At 42.4% G+C, this 18,932-nt stretch overlaps 1 protein-coding gene across 1 annotated transcript in view; it reads right to left on the bottom strand.

Annotated features, from left to right (window-relative positions):
- Dscam (DS cell adhesion molecule) overlaps window positions 1–18,932 on the bottom strand; it is a 563,164-nt gene that overhangs the window by 204,145 nt on the left and 340,087 nt on the right. The window lies entirely within an intron of this gene.

Below are 18,932 nucleotides of genomic sequence, written 5' to 3'. Positions count from 1 at the left end.
ACAGGACATTTTAAAAGAAATTGCCCCATAGGAGGAGGGTTTAACAAAACTAGGTATCAAAGGAGTACAATACCGGGTATTTGCCCACGATGCCATAGAGGGAGACATTGGGCTAATGAATGCCGTTCTCAAACCACCATAGAGGGTACTCCATTATCAAAAAACGAACAAGGACCAGGTGTTTATCCACGATATCGTGGAGAAAGGCATCGGGCTCCATTGCCAAAAAATGGACAGGGGGGCCCAATGCTCCGGGGCTCAAAACCACAAATATACGGAGCACTGGAGGAACCCAGCAACCCCATCAGGGTAGTGCCCAGGACACATTGTCCATCAGATCCCTCATCAGACAAACCAGAGGGAGCGCAGGGTTGGACATCTGCGCCTCCGCCAGATCAGTACTAACTCCAGAGATGGGAGTTGAAATCATTCCCACAGGGGTAAAAGGACCTCTTCCCAAAGGAACTTATTATTGGGACGCAGTTCTTCTACTCTAAAAGGACTTATGATAAGTCCTGGGGTAATTGATCCTGATTATGAAGGTGAAATAAAAATTATAGCCAGTTCTCCAAAGGGTATATCAGTAATTTCACCAGGAGATAGAATAGCACAGTTACTAATAATACCCAGCCTACATGATAAATTTTCCAGTCGTGCTGTAGAAAGAGGTTCCAAGGGATTAGGCTCCAAAGGTGTAGATTGGGCTATGCTTTCTTTAAATTTAGATTCTTGCCCCATGCTAAAACTAAATATTCAAGGACATGAATTTAATGGGCTACTGGATACAGGTGCCGACCTTAGCATCATCTCTCGTCAAGAATGGCCAAAACATTGGCCATTACAACAAGCCACTCAAATGCTTCGAGGCCTAGGAGTGGCGACTAATCCCCATAGAAGTGCAATGGTATTAGATTGGAAGGATCCTGAAGGATGTGAAGGAACTATACAGCCATATGTATTGGATCATCTTCCCGTAAATTTATGGGGATGAGATGTCCTAGATCAATTAGGTTTCACATTAACAAATAACATCAACCAAAATGCACCCACTATTATGACTAGACAAGGTTTTAGGAAAGGAAAAAGATTAGAAAAACAAGAACAAGGTATAGCAGCACCAATACAAATAGATCAAGGAATAGACAGACATGGGTTGGATTTTCAGAAAGGGCCACTGAGACAATAAAAATTACTTGGAAATCAGAAAGACCAGTATGGGTTCCTCAGTGGCCCCTGACTAAAGAAAAGATATAAGCAGCCCATGACCTGGTCAAACAACAATTAGCGGAAGGACATATACAACCTTCTGTATCTCCCCATAATACTCCCATTTTTGTCATCAAAAAGAAATCTGGTAAATGGAGATTACTGCAAGATTTAAGAGCCATTAATAATGAAATGGTTATTATGGGACCTGCTCAATCGGGGATTCCTCAATTGTCTGCTTTGCCAAAAACCTGGTATGTTTTAGTTATAGATATTAAAGATTGTTTTTTTCAATTCCAATTCATCCTGAGGATAGCCCACGTTTTGCATTTACTATCCCTGCACTGAATCATGAAGGTCCTTTTTTAGTACCCAAACAATCAGCTCAAAAACTAGAGCTTAATGTAGTATTACAAGCTTTTGTGATGTTTAAAGATTCTGTATTTAATTTATTTTCCGATAGTCAGTATATAGTTAATGCTATAGTATCCCTTGAAGATGCTGGTAGGATTTCCCCTTCCTCTACTGTTTTATCTTTGCTTTCCACTATACAAAGTCTAATCTGGGACAGAAAAGATCCGTTCTTTATAGGACATATCAGGGCACATACAGGATTGCCTGGAGCCCTTAGTTTGGGCAATGATTTAGTAGATAAAACTACACATGACATACATATTTTCTCTACATTAGAAGAAGCTACAAATTTTCATAAAAGGTTCCATGTCGATGCTAATACTTTACAAAAGCGTTTTAAAATAACTAAGGAACAAGCTAGACAAATAATAAAACAATGTCAAAATTGTGTGACCTTTTTACCACAAGTTAATCTTGGAGTCAATCCTAGAGGATTGATACCTAACCATATTTGGCAAGTGGACGTCACACACTTGCCAGAATTTGGAAAATTAAAATATTTGCATGTTACAGTCGATACTTCTTCTGGATTTTTGATGGGCTCCCTTCATGCCGGAGAAAAAAAATAAAGATGTTATAGCTCATTGCTTACAAAATTTTGCCACTGTGGGCGTTCCAAAACAGTTAAAAACAGATAATGCCCCTGGTTATACTTCTACCTCTTTTAAACAATTTTTCTCATCATTTGGCATTACTCATATAACAGGAATCCCATACAATCCACAGGGACAAGGCATAGTTGAAAGAGCTCATCAAACTATTAAAATGTACTTATTTTTTTTTAAAGAGAGAGATTCTAGAGAGAGAGAGAGAGAGAGAGAGAGAGAGAGAGAGAGAATTCTTAATATTTATTTATTTATTTTTTTTAGTTTTCGGCGGATACAACATCTTTGTTTGTATGTGGTGGTGAGGATTGAACCCGGGCCGCACGCATGCCAGGCAAGTGTGCTACCACTTGAGCCACATCCCCCGCCCTAAGATGTACTTATTAAAGCAAAAAGAAGGAATTGGGAAGGGGTATATATTCCCCAAAGATAAACTTAAAATAACCCTTTTTACTCTAAACTTTTTAAATTTGGATTCATCAGGACTTAGTGCTGCAGAAAGGCATATGTGTCCAAAAAATGTACATAAGCCCAAGGTACTTTGGAAGGATATTCTAACAGGACAATGGAAAGGTCCTGACCCAGTAATTGTCTGGAGCCGGGGGTCTGTTTATGTGTTTCCACAGGGAGAACAGCAGCCGATTTGGATTCCAGAGAGATTAACCAAGGTCCTAACCCAGTGATTGTCTGGAGTCCGAGGTCTATTTGTGTGTTTCCACAGGGAGAACAGCAGCCGATTTGGATTCCAGAGAGATTAACTAAAGCGATTTCTACAGACCAAAAAGAAGATGATTTGGCTCAAATCCATAACAACTGATATCCAAAACTCCAGTTTGGTTATTCTTACATCTGCGACAGAACCAGGAATGCTTTTTTCAATATCTATTTTATTATTGCCCTTTCCCACATCATGAAGTTCTATTTTGTTTTTTGAGCTCATACAGACCTAGGTTAATGTTTTGCTGATCAGTTCTATTTTTTGACTGTAGAGTTTTTAAACATTGCAATGGAGATTTCACCTGTAAAAAGTTATAAGGCCTTTACTATTATGTTATGTGTTGTATGTATTATATTATGTGTGCACACTTGTGTTTTGTGTTATATGTTTGAATGTACGTATGTCCATATATCATATATGATGAGCGCTCATGAAAAAATGGATCCAAATAATTTTTTTTTATTCACGTGATTTAAATGGCTTAATTTAAATTGGGTAAACAGCTGTTGAGAATTGTTTTAAAATGTGAACAAAAAAGGAGGTTAACAGATCTGTTTGTTTACTTTCACCTTTCCTTTTCATTATATTTAATAATTCTCTTCAAGACAATGTAAATTATTAAGAAAATTGTTTTCTTTTAGTGCCTTCTGGAATGTTACATAATTTTTTCTTTAGCCATTATTGCCAGAATTCCTATCTTCATCCCAGTGCCGGTGAAGACAAAAATAAAACCAATCTACAGCTTCTGCAAGAGCCATCACTGAACTGCTTGCAAAACTTGCCTGGACTATGAATCACTTGTATGCATTGTGAACTCACCTGTATGCATTGTGAACTATCTGTTGGTGCAGCGACTTGTGGTAGTGTTGTGGTATTTTTGCTGATGATGTCATCAGTGGTACAATTTTTCCAAAAGAAACCGTAAATTGGCTTGGTGTATCTTCCTCCCTTCTGCTTGTCATGGTCGTTCAGCTAAAATTTGGGGACCAACAGAGGTGAGGCAAAGAACCTCACCCCCCCGCTGATAAAAAGACCTATCTACAGGTGTGGCTGTATACTGGACCGGTAGTCAGTGACGGGTAAGATCCCATTGCAATGGTACCAACCTAAGACAGGAGGCTGACGCCTTGAGGTCAGCTCATCCTATAACGGGTAAGGACCATATGTACTATTGGACAACCTAAGGCAGGCATGGTCCCTAAGCCACATGCTTGTTGTTTAAACAGAGAGGGGGAGATGTTGAGAGCCACAGCCAAAGGGGCCCCAGCAAACTTTCAGACTGCCAGCTGATGATTGGCTCACAGCGGCCCCAGCAACTTCTAGCTGATTGGCTCCTCTGCGGTGATGCTCATTGGGCTGTTTCCGTGCCCTTTCAGGCCACGGAGCTGCTCATTGGGGGACTTTTTTGGCTCCGCCCACACGACCCAGCCAATCCGCCTCAAGAGCAGGAGGAGTTGGGGAGGTTGAGAGGCTTGTGGGAAGCTGGTGCTGGCAGTTGGGCTCTGCGGGTTTTTCCTGAGGAGCTGTGTGGTGCAGTGTGTGTGTTCTAAAAATAAAGTTAGTTTCTTTTGACAAGTGGCTCCTGAATTGTGCCCAGCCGCAAAAATACAGCATATAACATTCTGGATAGTCTAACAATGAGTAATTGCAGTCTCAAAGGAGAGAGTAGAAAGAACAGAAGAAATAACGCTGGAAATACCCAGGACTTGGTCACCACCATCAATCAATTTGACTTACTGGGCATTTGTGGAATTCTACACCCAACAATAGCAGAGTGTGTACTGTTTCAAGTGGTCATAGAACAATGACCACAAGCAAGCAGGTCTGTGTACCCTGGACCATATGTCGAGATGCCCAATGGGATGATATTTGGGAGATCATTAGGTCATGAGGGTGCAGCCCTCACGAATGGCATTAGTATCCTTGTAAAAGGGACCATGGAGAGCTCTCTTGATCCTTTCTACCATGTGAGGACACAGTAAGAGGGCCCCCTCCCAAATCCCACCAGCTGGTGACCTGGCCTCAGGCTCTCGGCCTCTAGAACCATGAGACTAGTTTGTTGCTTAGGTCTAGGGTAACCTGTTACGTAGCCTGGACAGCCTTAGAGAGTCAACAGGAGAAATGATACTGTGCATTATAACTCATATTTACATAAATGCTATCCAATGAAAACAATGCAAAGAATGTTTGACTTCTACAGCAAAATTAAAATTGAGATCAATAGCAGAAACATACCTAGGAGAGCTTCGACTGCTTGAAAATTAATCAACACACTTATAAATAACTTACAAGTCAAAGAAGACATCACTATAGATATGTGAAAAATATTTTGAGTTGAGTAAAAATAAAAACCAAAACACAACGTATCAAAATGTGTGGAATGTGGCTTAAAGCAACACTTCCATGGGAGTTTGCAATGTTAAATGCTGTGCTAGAAGAGGACAAATGTCAGATAGAGCCAGAAGGCACTGCATGAGGAGCAAACACAACCCAACAGGACACTGCAAAGTCAACGAGACAAAGAATGGTAGGAGAAATCCAGTACAGCCCCAAACTGGTTCTATGAAAAGGACAATATAATACATAAACCTCTACCTGAATTTGTGAAGAAAAAAGCAACTACAAGCAACTGAAATAAAAGAGGTTATTATTGTAGTTTCTACTTGCATTAAAAGGATAATAGGAAAATATAAAGAATAATTTGGTATCAATAAATTTGACAACTTAAATAGGTAAATTTCTTTAAAAAACTATCTCAAAGATCACTCAAAAACTAGATAATCCTAATTATCCTACATCTAGATAACCCTGTCTACTAGGTAAATGGAATGTGTAGTTTAAAACATTCTACAAAGAGCATCGAAGCTCGGATGGCTTCACTGGGGGGCTCTATAGTAACCTGGGTCTGAGGTGTCTCCCAAAGGCCCATGACATGGAGACCCGGCTCCGGGCTGGTGGGCTGTTGGGAGTAGTGGGAACCTTAGAGGAAGGAGGCCCCTGGGGCATGGCTTTGAAGTGCACATTTGTCTCATCTCCACTCTCCTTCCTCTCTCAATTTCCTGGCTGTCATGAGGAGGGCAGCTCTGCTCCCCCATGCCCTCGCAGCCACAATGCTCTGACTCACAAGCCCAGAGAAAACAGAGGCAAGTGATCTTGGATGAAACCTCTGAAACCATGAGCCAAACCAAAGCTTTCCTCTTGTCAGTTGATTTATCTCAGGCATTTTATCACAGTGACAGGAAGCTCACTAACATATTACCCAATATTTAAAGAAGAAATAATACTCATTGACACATACCATTATAGGAAGGAAAGTTTGCAACTGTTTCTATGAGGTCAGCATCACACTGATACCAAAACCAAAGATCTTAAAGAAAAAGAGAACAACAGACCACTGTCATGACAAAAATAAATAGGAAGACCCTTAAGTAAACCAAGCAAGGTTTACCAATAAATAAAAATAAACAACATACCACAGGTGTACCCCATGGATGCAAGGTTGGTTTAAGTTAAAAAATTAGTCAGTAGACCAAAACCCAAACACCATATTATTAACTTCAATGAGGACAAAAAAGAGAAAGAAAACAACAAAACAGTTCGTGGAATTCAACATCCACTCACAAAAAAAATCTGACAGAAAAATAGGAATAGAACAAAAATCATGATCAAACTCTACAAATAACCTCAAACCTAATTGTGAAAGACTGAATTATCACCAAAGGTCATGAAAGAAACTAGGATGTAAGATACCAGTGTTTTATTTAACACTGTTCTGAAGACTATAGCAAGAGCAAGAAAAAATAAAAATGAAATGAAATGAACACAGATTGGAAAAGACGAAATCACTTCACTGATGATGGCATGACTCCATCAATAGTATGATAACAATACGAAAAATGCTGCTAAAACGATAAAGCAAGTTAGTAAAGGCATGAAATACCAACACCCGTACACAGAGCCCAAGTCAATTTTATTTATATATGTTAGGAACAAGCAACTGAAACTTAAAAGAAGACAACACATTTACATCAAAACATGAAATAATTAGGATGAATTTAATAAAACAGTTTCTATACTGGTCCATTAAAATTATAAGTTCTTGAAAATAATTAAAATGTGAAGTAAACTTTATAAAGTATATAAGTTCTATCTAGTTCATGGATAGAAATAACCAATAATTTCAGACTGGTGTCGACAACCTTATTCTATAAAGGCTCAGATATTAAACATTGTAAGTTTAGCAGGCCATACAGTCTCTTTTAAAACCATCTCTGCCACCAAAGCATGAAGGCAGCTGTGAAAAACAATAAGTTAATTGCATGACTATGTTCCGAAAAAATATTTATAAAAACAGGTTGTGGGCAGGACTTGGATACTGGTTGCTCACTGGCTATTCTTGGGTTTCAGAGGAATTCAAATGTGAGATAAGTGCAAAATTGGAAGGAAGAGGATATGCTAGCAGTGTTTACTTGGATGAGCTCTTCATTATATATCTATGGTATAAAATATTATAAAATGGTCTACATAAACAAATTCTTAAAAATTCATCTTATTCAAAACAAGGTATGAATGAGTTTTGAAAACAATAATATTGCTTGGATTTTGAGAGGGATTGTGTTAAATCTCTATTATCAATTTGGGAAGAACTGACATCTTAACGATGTCGAGTCTTCCAATCCATGAACATGGTATGTGTCTCCATTTATTTAAATTACTTTGATTTCTTACATTAGCATTGTATAGTTTTAGCATACAATTTCTGTACATATCTGTTAGATTTACTAATTATTATTTAATTTTTTGACTAATTATAAATGGCTTCATGTTTTTAATTTTGGTATCTGTGTACCTAGTGCTGCTAGTATACAAAAATATAATTGATTTCTATTTTAAAATATAATAATTTTTTATGATTTCTGTATGCTCCTTTTCTCAGTATCAGTTATTAAACATTTTACAAAGTAACACTAAATGAATAAAATCATTCTTATTCCTAAATCTTTTCACTCTTCAGAAGCAGAGAAATTACCAAAATGTATACAATACAAAATTATCCTAGAAACGTATGTGTAACATAGGTAATTTAAAACTTCAGTCATGTGAAAGTTCACAAATAATTTTAAATGCATGGCGCTGAATTATCACATAACTAAATGAGTGACTGATTTTGAAAAATAATCAATAAAATTTGCTAATGAAAGCTATCTACTAATTTGCTTTCTGGAGTGTTAAACATGAGAATTCTGTGAATTCTCTTTTTAAAAAATTTTGAGGGCTGGGGATGTGGCTCAAGCGGTAGCGCACTCGCCTGGCATGCTTGCGGCCCGCTATCTGTCCCTTCAGCACCACATACAAAAACAAAGATGTTGTGTCTGCCGAAAACTAAAAAAGTAAATATTAAAAAATTCTCTCTCTCTCTCTCTCTCTCTCTCTCTCTCTCTCTCTCTCAAAAAAAAAAAAAAAATTTTTTTTTGAAGAGTAGAAGGATGTAAATGCCCTTCTTCTCCCAAGATTCCAACCCCACTATCTGGAGGGATTATAGCCTTCCTAATATTTCTAAGCACACAGAAAGAGTATCCTCAGTTTACACAAGTGGAAGCTATTGTTCAATTACTGAGCGCCCACACTGTGGCAAATACTGGGCAGGCTGTCTCTTCTCTCTCTCTCCTCCCCTCCTTTCCTCTCCCTAAGGAATGGCAGCTGCCATTTGAGCTTCCTTCTCCCACACAGAGGCTCCCAGGGGACGTCCTAGGCAGCCTCCTACCATAGTCTGCAAGAAACTGACCATGCAACAATCACACGAGGAGCTTGGAAGAAGACCCTGCCCAGGACATACCCTGAGGAGTTGCATCCCCTGCCCACACCACACAGAAATAAGCTGTGTTGGGAGAGAACCTAAGCAGAGGACTTCCCTCGGCCACCAGTGTTCCAGGCCAGCAGAAAAGGGGAGATGAGAAGTGTGCATTATTTTAAGCCATAAAATTTTGGAGTGATTTGTTACTCAGCAACAGATCACCAACACACTGTGAGAAATTAGGTAGGGAGCCTTCCTGTTCCTCACCTATAAAATGGAGATAATTATAGTGCCCCCCTCATTGGTTGTTGTAAGCATGGATGTCCTTGAACCAGGGTATGGCACATCGTAAGCACATGATATTGCTTATTGTTGCTGTTTTAATGCTGCTTTCAATTTTTTAATCACTTTATGATTATCTGACTCTACCTTAGGGACCAAGTCCCACCTCTTCATTCACTAGTTCACAATGGTGGGGAAGGCACACTGTTGGGCCATCTGTAGGACTTGCCTTTAGAGTGAAATTAAGAGTCAAGTGCTGACAGGTCTTGTCAAATTGCTTAGTAAAGAATGTACTAGTTTCATCTTCAACAGTGTTAGCAGGAGTTAATTGACTCCTCACAAATGTACACTATTAATCCTTTTAATCTTCCATATAACATGTCTTATTATACTAATTTAAATGTTTCAGAGTGTTTTTGGTTTATTTTTTCTTATATATAATTTTTTAACTTCTTTCCAAAAATTTACTGCCCATTTTTACTAGTTCTTTGGTAAACGGCTCCTTCATATCCCTGCTCATTTTTCTGCTGGGCCTTTTGTTTTCTTCTTCATGTTTCAAAGCCCTTTGGGGTTTTAGGAAGATGTCCTTATATTCTCATTTTACATTTTTTGATTATTGTTATTTTAATCAGAATTTGATGCTGAATATTGTCAACTATGGTTTTGTCCATGGATGTAATTGACTCTTCTTTCTCCTGTAAAAGTAGATCTCATATTAAAGGACTTGGTTTTCTGTATTCTAAGATTACTTCTTTGGATAATGAGTTCTTTAATGTAAGGATAAAGGATTTCACCTTCAAATCAAGGAAAAACTCCATTGTTTTTACTCAAGTCCACATTTTGAAAATCTATTAAAACTACTATCGTCTTTCTCCACGATGACTGCAAATTGGGGGGCTACTTCTAGTCTAAGGGGAACAACCTGAAAACTTGGCTGAATGGAGAATTTTTAAAAATATCTCCATCAGACTAAAAATCAGGAAATCTCAAATAAAAATGATGGGTTTTAAAAATTATGTAAGCTATGTTTAGAAAATTCTCAAAATCTAATGTAATACTTGTAGAATTTGAGAATATTAGAGGATTGTCTATGTAAACACTACATATTTTTTCCTTTCCTTAAAGAATTTTCACCTTAAAAATACTTTTATTAGTTGAAGCACTTATATTAAAGAAGGGCATCATGAAATTTAACTACCTTGCTAAGCTCTTTCAATTAAACAGTGGACAAGGATGATCCATTAATTCCCCTCTGGACTGAGATAAGCCTGTTCATTATTAAAAGAAGCTAATGAAGAGAGAAATGAACTTTAAGTGTTTGAAAAACATTAAATCTTTCTTTCATCAGAAAAATGAGCCTAAGTTGAAGGGTGACAGCATCTGCAGGCCCAATCATAGTAAACAGTATCCTAGTGAACACACTGTCCCAGGAGTCATCCCATTTGCTAAGGCAGTGGATGTGGCCATGGTTTGATATAATTATCGGTCATCTACTTTAGATTCATCATTTTAAAGAGTAAAATTTAACACAGTGCGTACAATATGCAAATCCTGTAATCTTCTTAGCACGAGGTAAGCACTTTGGGTAATCAGCCAGAAGATGGAACACAGCAAGCAGCAGCCATTAATTAAAAAGCTGTCAATTTTCTGTGGCTAGCTGGTGTTAAGTGGGGACAATTTCAATGCTCCACTACATGGAAATAAAATGTTCCAGCATTATGTGATGCACATGCTGGATTGCTGGGTGTGACAATGCTGGGTGACCTTTCTTATATGCTGAAAAGATATGCCTAACTGTGCTCTCAGGGGCTGAGGATGTGGGGACAGCATTTAGCTGAGTGTCCCAGTGAACCTACTTTTAAGTGTTCACTCATCTGTAGAGACAGCACTTGGCTAAGAGTCAAAGAGCTGAGTCCTCTTGCCCTCTGCACCCCACTGCCCCTTTGGGCAACTGGCTAGTTCTCTCTGCCTCCTTTAATTAAATCACATATGAAATGAAAATAATGCATTTACACAAAATGAAAGATTAGTATTTACATCAAGGGAAGAAAGAGTGTATGGACAGGAATCTGTGAGTATAAATGCTGGCGCTGAGGTCCAGAAGTTGGCCAGTGAGCCCGGTGGAATAAGATTGATCCAGAGCAGAACAGCTAGTTGGAAGGGTTCTCTGCATGCTTCCTGGGTTGCACCCAAGTGGTAAGAAAGCTATTCTCTCTTCTCACCAAGACTCAGTCACCATCCCTTTGTCCCTCAGGAAAGAATGGTGTTTTCCTGAGGAAGGAGCTTGGTTTTCTTCTGCAGGGGAAGGGTTTTCTTCTCTGAGAGGAGTGGGTTGCTGGGAATGAGTAGGAGCAAAGACAGGGGTGGAGACAGGAAGAGAACAAGCCCAGATGCAATCACAGCTGCACCTGCTAAAAGTCAGCAGCCGAAGATGGACACTTCCTTACTTGGGGACGGCATGCAGAGGAGTTCTGTACATCTGTTAAAGAGAAATGGACAGGGACACATCCCACCAGCCCACGCTGGGAGAGCTGTCCCCAATCCCAAAAAATGAAGGTTCCACCACTGTGTGATGCGTGCTGTGATATTTTGTCTCCTGTGTTGGATGCTGTCTTTTGACACTCAACGTTCCCTTTCCCTCTAAACTCTCCCTAAATTACAGGGAAGTCTGAAAACTACAATTCCCAGCTCTTCTGTCACCAGACTCTGGTTTATATTTCACCAGCAAGAAGTGCTTAAAATCAGCCTATAAGGAGAAGTTCTCCTTCAGAGGTGGCCCGCGGACACACAGGCAGACCCTGGACATCAGCACCAGCCTCCTGTGGAAGAGCATCTACAAACTACTGCATCAGCAACACAGGGCACTGTCACCACTGAAGGGAGGAGCGTCTCATGGTTCCCACACTCCTCAAGGACCTGTAGGGCAGGTTTTCTTGTTCCATCTTTCCAAGAATTTTGTATCCCTCAAATTCTTATGTTAAATCCCTTCTGGATAAAACAGCACCTGCTGAGAAAGCCCCTAGGCGACCTCCTCTATAAATCAACATATAATCATGTTCACTGTGCACTTTGGCTATCTTCCCTTAATTCCTTTATTTCTATGTCAAAGAAACCTATGAAGAGGACTTGGTGTGACTTGGTAGCGCAGTCCTCTGGCAGGCCGATTCCATGATTATAATTCTGTATCCAGTATGCAAGGATTGCTTTTTATCAGTAAGATGGAACATGCACCCTTGGCTTAGTTATTGGAAAATTGAAGAGTGAACAGATCGTGATTCAGTGCTTGCTGACGTGACCTGTGCACTGGAGGCAGGAGAAGCACCTCAGTTATGTGATGCTGCCCCAGCTTTGCACTGGGACTGAGAGGAGTCGCTGCAGCTGTGTCTTCTTTGTCTCACTTGATCATTTGCCTCTTTCCAGATTGATTGTTTGAATGGAGATAAGTTCTCTGCAGTGTGACCTGTCTCGAGTGTTGAAAAGGATGGGGCCTCCGTCATCTCACTAAAGACCTGACGTTGGTGTTGGCTGAAAGCGTGTCCTGGAGTTAACCTGCTCAAGGAACTTGGGCTTGGGCTTCCCATGTCCTCCTCATGGTATTATTCTGAGACATAAGCACTAGGGACAATGGAGGAACCCGGGGATGTCACTTTGGCCCTGAGAGAGAAGGGTGGGTGTGATCAAGGTGAGGCCCCAGAGCAGGCCACCTGAGCCTTCTGACCAGGTGTGCCGTGCCCAGCATTTGTTTCCAGTGTGGAATGAGCACCCTGCATGGAAGTATCTGGGTAACTATTGTGAGCATCTGGTTTCATGTCTATGGATTTCTCAGAAAAACAGTCAGTCCCCTGTTGGCCTGACAGAGTCAAGGATCCAAAAGGGGACTCCTGAAATGGCTGATGGTGAGGCAGAAAAGGAGGCTTGTGCAGCCCCAGTGGTAAGGGACAGTCAGGCCTCTGGTGACCACACCATGCGCATGCAGAAACGACAACCTCCAGCTCGTCTGGCACAGCAGGAGACGACAGGGCAAAGGCAAAACTGCTTCTGCACCGGAGCAACAGATGCTCTGGAGCCTCCAGGGAGAAATGGAGCTGGGAGACCAGGACTTCGTGTGACTATGTTATAGCTGGGGACAGGAGGGACATGAGGAAGGGGCAGGGAGGAAGCCCTTCTAGAGAGAAACAGGCAGGAAGAAGCAGGCAGCACCCCAGCTGGAGCCCTCTGTGTGCTAGACAGTGGAGGGGACAGGAACTCCCCAAATTAAGGACCACCTCTCCCTAGCTAAGAGAAGAGAGACATGGATATCACAGAGGTTATGGCCCTGGTACAAAACTTTCCACCTGCAAAAACAAACAAACAAAAAAACAACAACAGGATCAAAGAAAACTGTTCTACTACTGAGAACCATGGAGGAAAAAGCAATAAAATTATTTATGAACATTGTGCAGAAGGATTTGTATAAATGGAGAGACCACCCAAGGTGTTGGTGGAAAATATCAATATTCTAACCATGTCACTGTTCTCCAATCAGCCTCTAGATTTACAGCTCTCTGTGTTTTCCAGACTAACTGAAAACTCAATAAAATTTTCCTTGATTAAATTATCCATCTGGAAGAAACAAGTGAACAAAATGCATATGAGAAAGCTAAGATTGTTTCAAAAAAGAAAAATAATGACTACAGTGTGTTCAGACGAATCAATATATTTTAAAAAGACCCCCCCCTCAATCCCTAAAGTAGATATGGTTCTGGAGCCTGAAGACACCGGTCAGCACAACAGGGAGCACCAAAAATTAGGTCCCCAGTCACACACACTGCCATGGACTTTAAAGCATGTCAAGTTAGTGGGAAAGGGTGGGCTCTTCAGTAAATGGTTTGGGGACAACTGGCTAACCATGGAAGTTATAATAATGGCAGTAATGATGATAATGATAACATGACATTTATTGACTAATTGCTATCTGCCAGACCCCATAATAAGTGCTTCCTATGAATTATATAAATCTTCTCATTCAGTTGATCTGCTTATTCTGTTTCACATACAAGGAAGTTAGGGTTCCCACAGATAAGGTCATTTACAGGCAGTGACAGCGCCAGACGGTGCTTTGGCTGGGGTTTGAACGCTCAGCCCATTCTCTTGACTGATGGTTTCTGCTCTTTCTCTACCTCACTACCTTTTCTAAAATAGAATATGAATTTAATAAGGCTTTACATTGAATCCAGGATTGGGGATTTGAAGATGGAGGCATAAACCAGCATTTCTTCTCAGGAAAGCAAGTAGAAGAAAGGAGGCTAAAAACTGGAAGCTCAACTTTCTGTGAATTTAGGAAGTAGGCAACATCCCAATAAGGTAGCGCGATGGGCAACCTGTCAGGTGTGCTGAGCAGAGGCACACGTGGGAACCTCAGCCAGCCGCAGCAGAGCAGAGCCACGCCTCGGGACCAGACCCAGGTGTAGACAGCAGCACAGGTGGAACACCTCCTGGTGGGAGTTTAGGAATCAGAGGGTAGGGTTGGGCCATCCAGTATTTGCACAAGACAATCTCTTCCAGGGGATGTGAATTTCTTCACATGTAAGTATTCCAAAGGATGCCAGATCTAGCAGAGACCGTATAAAGAAATGGAAGAAAGAAACTGAAAAATAGCAAGTAATCTCACCAGGAAAATATTGCCACGATTGAGAAGAAACTGTGAATGGTCACTTGACTCTAAAGCCACGGCTCAAGAGCGAAGTGTGAGCTGGCAGAACTGGAGAGAGAAGGGGAAAGATAAAATAATTCCATGAAGGGTGAATTGGAAGGCGTACAGAGGAGGAGAGGTTTTGCTGAGGAAAAAGACAGAGAGTAGAAGTTGGAAGGTAGTAAACAAATGAAAATGAGAATAAATGAGTTTAAAAGGAGAGAAAAATGGCGCTGTAGTCAACAAGTGAGGAGCCTTTGACACAGTAATGGCAGACCCTGAAGGAGAAAGGGAAAGCTCGGAAGAAGACACGTATTTACAGGAAAATGTCACAAAATATCTTTAAAAATAAAAGACATTTGAATGTACCTAAGAACAGGCCCAGCACATCTATGGGGAAATTGACCACAGAAAACAACACACAGGTATAGACCGTGACTGTCCCAGAGGCAGGGGTTCTCTCTCGGGTGCACCCCAGCAGAATAGCCAAGTGCTTCTAAGGGAAGTCCTGTGGCTCTGTCCCCATACGTACAGTGTGGGCCACCAGCCTCCCCCAGTGAGCACAGTCCACAGGAACCAAGACACGGAGCCAGCCCAGGGCCTGTCCACATGTAAATGGATAAAGAAAGTGTGGTGTGAGCACGCTGTGGAGAAGAATGGGATTACTGCATTTCCTGGTAGGTGGATGGGCCTGGGGAACATCATGATAAGTGAAATACGCCAGACTCAGAGAGTCAAGGGTCCAGTGCTTTTCTCTCATGTGAGGAAGCGAGGCCAGGATAAGGAAAAGGGGGAGAAGAATCTCATGAGGATTGAGGGGATCAGTGGCGTACAGGAAGGAGCTGGAGAGGGGAGGGAGGGAAGAGGCAGGAACTGCAGAATGAATTGACAAATGAAGCTACGTGAACCTGCCACAGAGAGTCCCACGTTCACATAAGTAATCACCAATTGGAAAAACAATGAATAAAGAGAAGGAAGGTCAGCAGAGCAGGGGAGGGGAGCAGAGAGGGAGGAGGGAGAGAAAGGGGGAGCTCTGGGCCCTGCAATGAAGCACATTTCATCCCATGCTCATGGGATTACGTCAAAACGAACCCCACTGTCAGGTGTAACTACATGCACTGATAAAGACATCTGTAACCAGGAGTGGGCCAGGGGGGTCCTCTGTGAACAGGGAGGAGTGGGCCAGGGGGTCCTCTGTGAACAGGGGAGAGTGGGCCAGGGGGTCCTCTGTGAACAGGGGAGAGTGGGCCAGGGGGGATCCTCTGTGAACAGGGGAGAGCTGGGACATTCCTTTCTGGAAACCACTGTGGCCGTGGGGTTGTGGTGAGCACAGAGTCAGCCTGACACAGAACTGTGGTGACAAACGGAAGCTGGCCTGTGGTGGCAGAACAGACTGTGGAAGCCCTGACAAAGAGCAGCATTTATCACAGAGGGAGAAAGAGAAGGTCAGGGGCGCTGCACCAGTGCTTCTTCTAGACATCCAGCTGTGTGCTCAGGGACTGAGGCCCGGACTCCTGCCCTGTCCCAGCCTGGATCTGACCCCCGAGCTGCCCTTTCCTCCCATCAGCCCCTCCACTCCTCTCAGAGTCATCAGGGCAAGGACCCAGAGCCATCCTCCACGTCTCCCTTCCTTTCACACCTCATGGAGTCCTTCAGCTAAGGACAGTCAGAACCAACTGCTGGTCCACCTGTTCAGGTCCTCGCCCCCAGGGTTCCTACCAGGCCTTCAGGTCCTGCTCTCCGTGCCGTCTGCCTTCAGCAAGCATGGTGGCACCCCTCAGGTGTGGGCAGCTCACACCTCCTGGCTTAGGCCATCCCAGCAGCCTCCTGGCCTTGGCGAGATCACCGTCCCAGGGCTCAGGCCACCCTCCACACTTGGCAAAGCCACATGCTTGTGATGACTGGCACAGGACTCTGGCCTCCTGGGACCTCTGGGACTTCCTTTCATTACATACAGTGTCCTCCTTGGAGTTTCTGGAACATTCTAGGCATCGTCCATCCCCACGGGCCAGGGAAGGACACAGGCCAGGGCATCATCTATTCTCTCCCTTTGGCAGCCCTTCTGGGTTCCCAGCAGCTAACAAGGGGTGGCCCTGGTCCCAGGCCAGTGATTAATGCCAGTTCCCTCCACTGTGAATGAGAGGCCTGTGGAAGAAATTAGCTCATCTGTGGAACTCTGGGAGCCCAGGTGAAGGTCACCAGGCTATGAATCCCCGATTTTTAAAACTCTCTTATAGATAAGTGACCTTGTTTGTTCATGTAAGAGGAAAAATCAGGAGACAGGATTGAATGCCTTAGACTTGGTGTACTCAGATCCAAGGTTAAAAGTGATAGCACGACTTTTCAGCAAGTGTGGTTCATTTCTGAAGCAGCTACCCCGGGCCACTGTGATACACTCTGAACTCTGTGGCCCTGGGATTAAACTGTTACAGCTCCCAGGGAGGTGACCTGAGCCTGGTTTATTGATGTCTGTTTTGTCATATTTCAAGGAGTGGTGCTTATGCTCTGAGAGATGATTTTGATTACAGGAAACAAGTTCCACAAGCAAAGCTGATGGTTTTCAGAGAAACATCTTTATTACTTACATAATTAAAGGAGAAATATACATTATCCCTCTATTGCACTGGGTAATATTTAAGCACAAGCATATATGGAGTACTACCACGCTTACAAGAAACAGGCACCCCTGCAAACTGGGGAGGGTGTGTGCATGAGTCAACACTGGCAAATTGTCAACACATCTCAAAAGCTGGAGAAATCGTTCACTCTCTGAGCCAGCAATTCTACTTGTAGAAAATTATTCCTGGGAAAAATGAACACACCTACCAAGATCAATGTGATCAAAAGTCATTTTTCTAGAAAAACAGAGACACGTCCAAAAAAGTGCTGGAGATGCCCTCTGCCCAGTGTCCATCCTCCCCTCCTTTCATAAATGAATATAAGTCAAGCTCACGATGACCATGTGCTGGCCACAACATGGCCTAGAGACCCCGGCAGGGAGGAGTGACCTGGTCACGGGGACGTCAGCAGGACTGATGTGTGACATACTCCCCTCTGGTGCCCCCTCCTCCACAGAAACGTCAGAGCCACCACTTTAGCTTAATGTCTGTCTGTGATGGTTTGGATGTGGAATGTCCACCAAAATCTCCTGTTCAGAGACGGGGCTTTGGGGATGTGATTGGATCAGGAGGGCAAATCCCTTGATTTGATGGCTGGACAGACCTTAATGGCTGGACAGCTGGGAGGGGGGACCTAGGTGGATGATGTGGGTCACTGGGTGCGTGCCCTGACACACACCTACACCTCTCTCTCTCTCTCTCTCTCTCTCTCTCTCTCTCTCTCTCTCTCTCTCCTTCTAGGCTGCCTGGAACTGGGCAGCTTTCCCCCACCGCAGCCTTCTGCCATAATGCTCTGCCTCATCTCAGGGCTAAAGCCATGGAGCCTGCTGAGTGTGGCCGCAACCTCTGAAACCATGTGCCAACCTGACTTAGAGCCTCCTCTAGTTGTTCTTGCCAGGTTTCTGGGTCACATGAACACCGGGTGAGAGATACTTGCAGAGTGGCAGAGCTCTTCTTCCGATTTGAGAAGTTTGGGCCCCTGATGACTTAGGAGAACTAACAAAGAAGGATGAAAGGCTGTCACTGTGACACCGTGGATGAGACTGAAGGACTTAGTAAGTGAAGTAGCTGAACAGAAGGAATCTCGTGTGCTTCCACTGATAGGTGGAACCCCCCAAATACAAGTAATCTCAAGTAGAATAGCAGCTACCAGAGGCTGGGGAGGGCAGGCTGGAGGCGCTGCTAAATTAGATAAGAAGAATAAATCCTGGTGTCCTAGTGCACAGCAGCGTGAGCAGAGTTGGCAACAATTTACTGTGCATTCCAAAATAGCTAGAGGGGAGGATATTGTATGTTCTTACCACAAAGAAACTGAGAAATGTTTAAAGTAATGGATATGCTAATTAGCCTTATTGGATAATTTCTCAATGCAAACATGTATCAAAACATCACATTGTGCCCCGTAAGTATGTATAATTATATGTCAACCAAACTCAAAACTTAAAAAAAAAAAATGAATAGAAAGCTAATCCTAAACTACCCACATCCAGAAGGAATATGAGAAAGAGTAGACCTTCATGAATTTGTCATTGAACTCATTCTTAGCTCGGGCAACAGATAATTAAGTGTACTTACTGATGTGTTAATCTAAACTCTATCCAGTCATTAGAAAATAATATTAAAT

Source organism: Marmota flaviventris, chromosome 8 (assembly GCF_047511675.1).
Source record: "Marmota flaviventris isolate mMarFla1 chromosome 8, mMarFla1.hap1, whole genome shotgun sequence".
NCBI lineage: Eukaryota > Metazoa > Chordata > Mammalia > Rodentia > Sciuridae > Marmota > Marmota flaviventris.
Note: the sequence above shows the minus strand (reverse complement) of the source record. Positions and strands in the feature narration are given on the sequence as shown.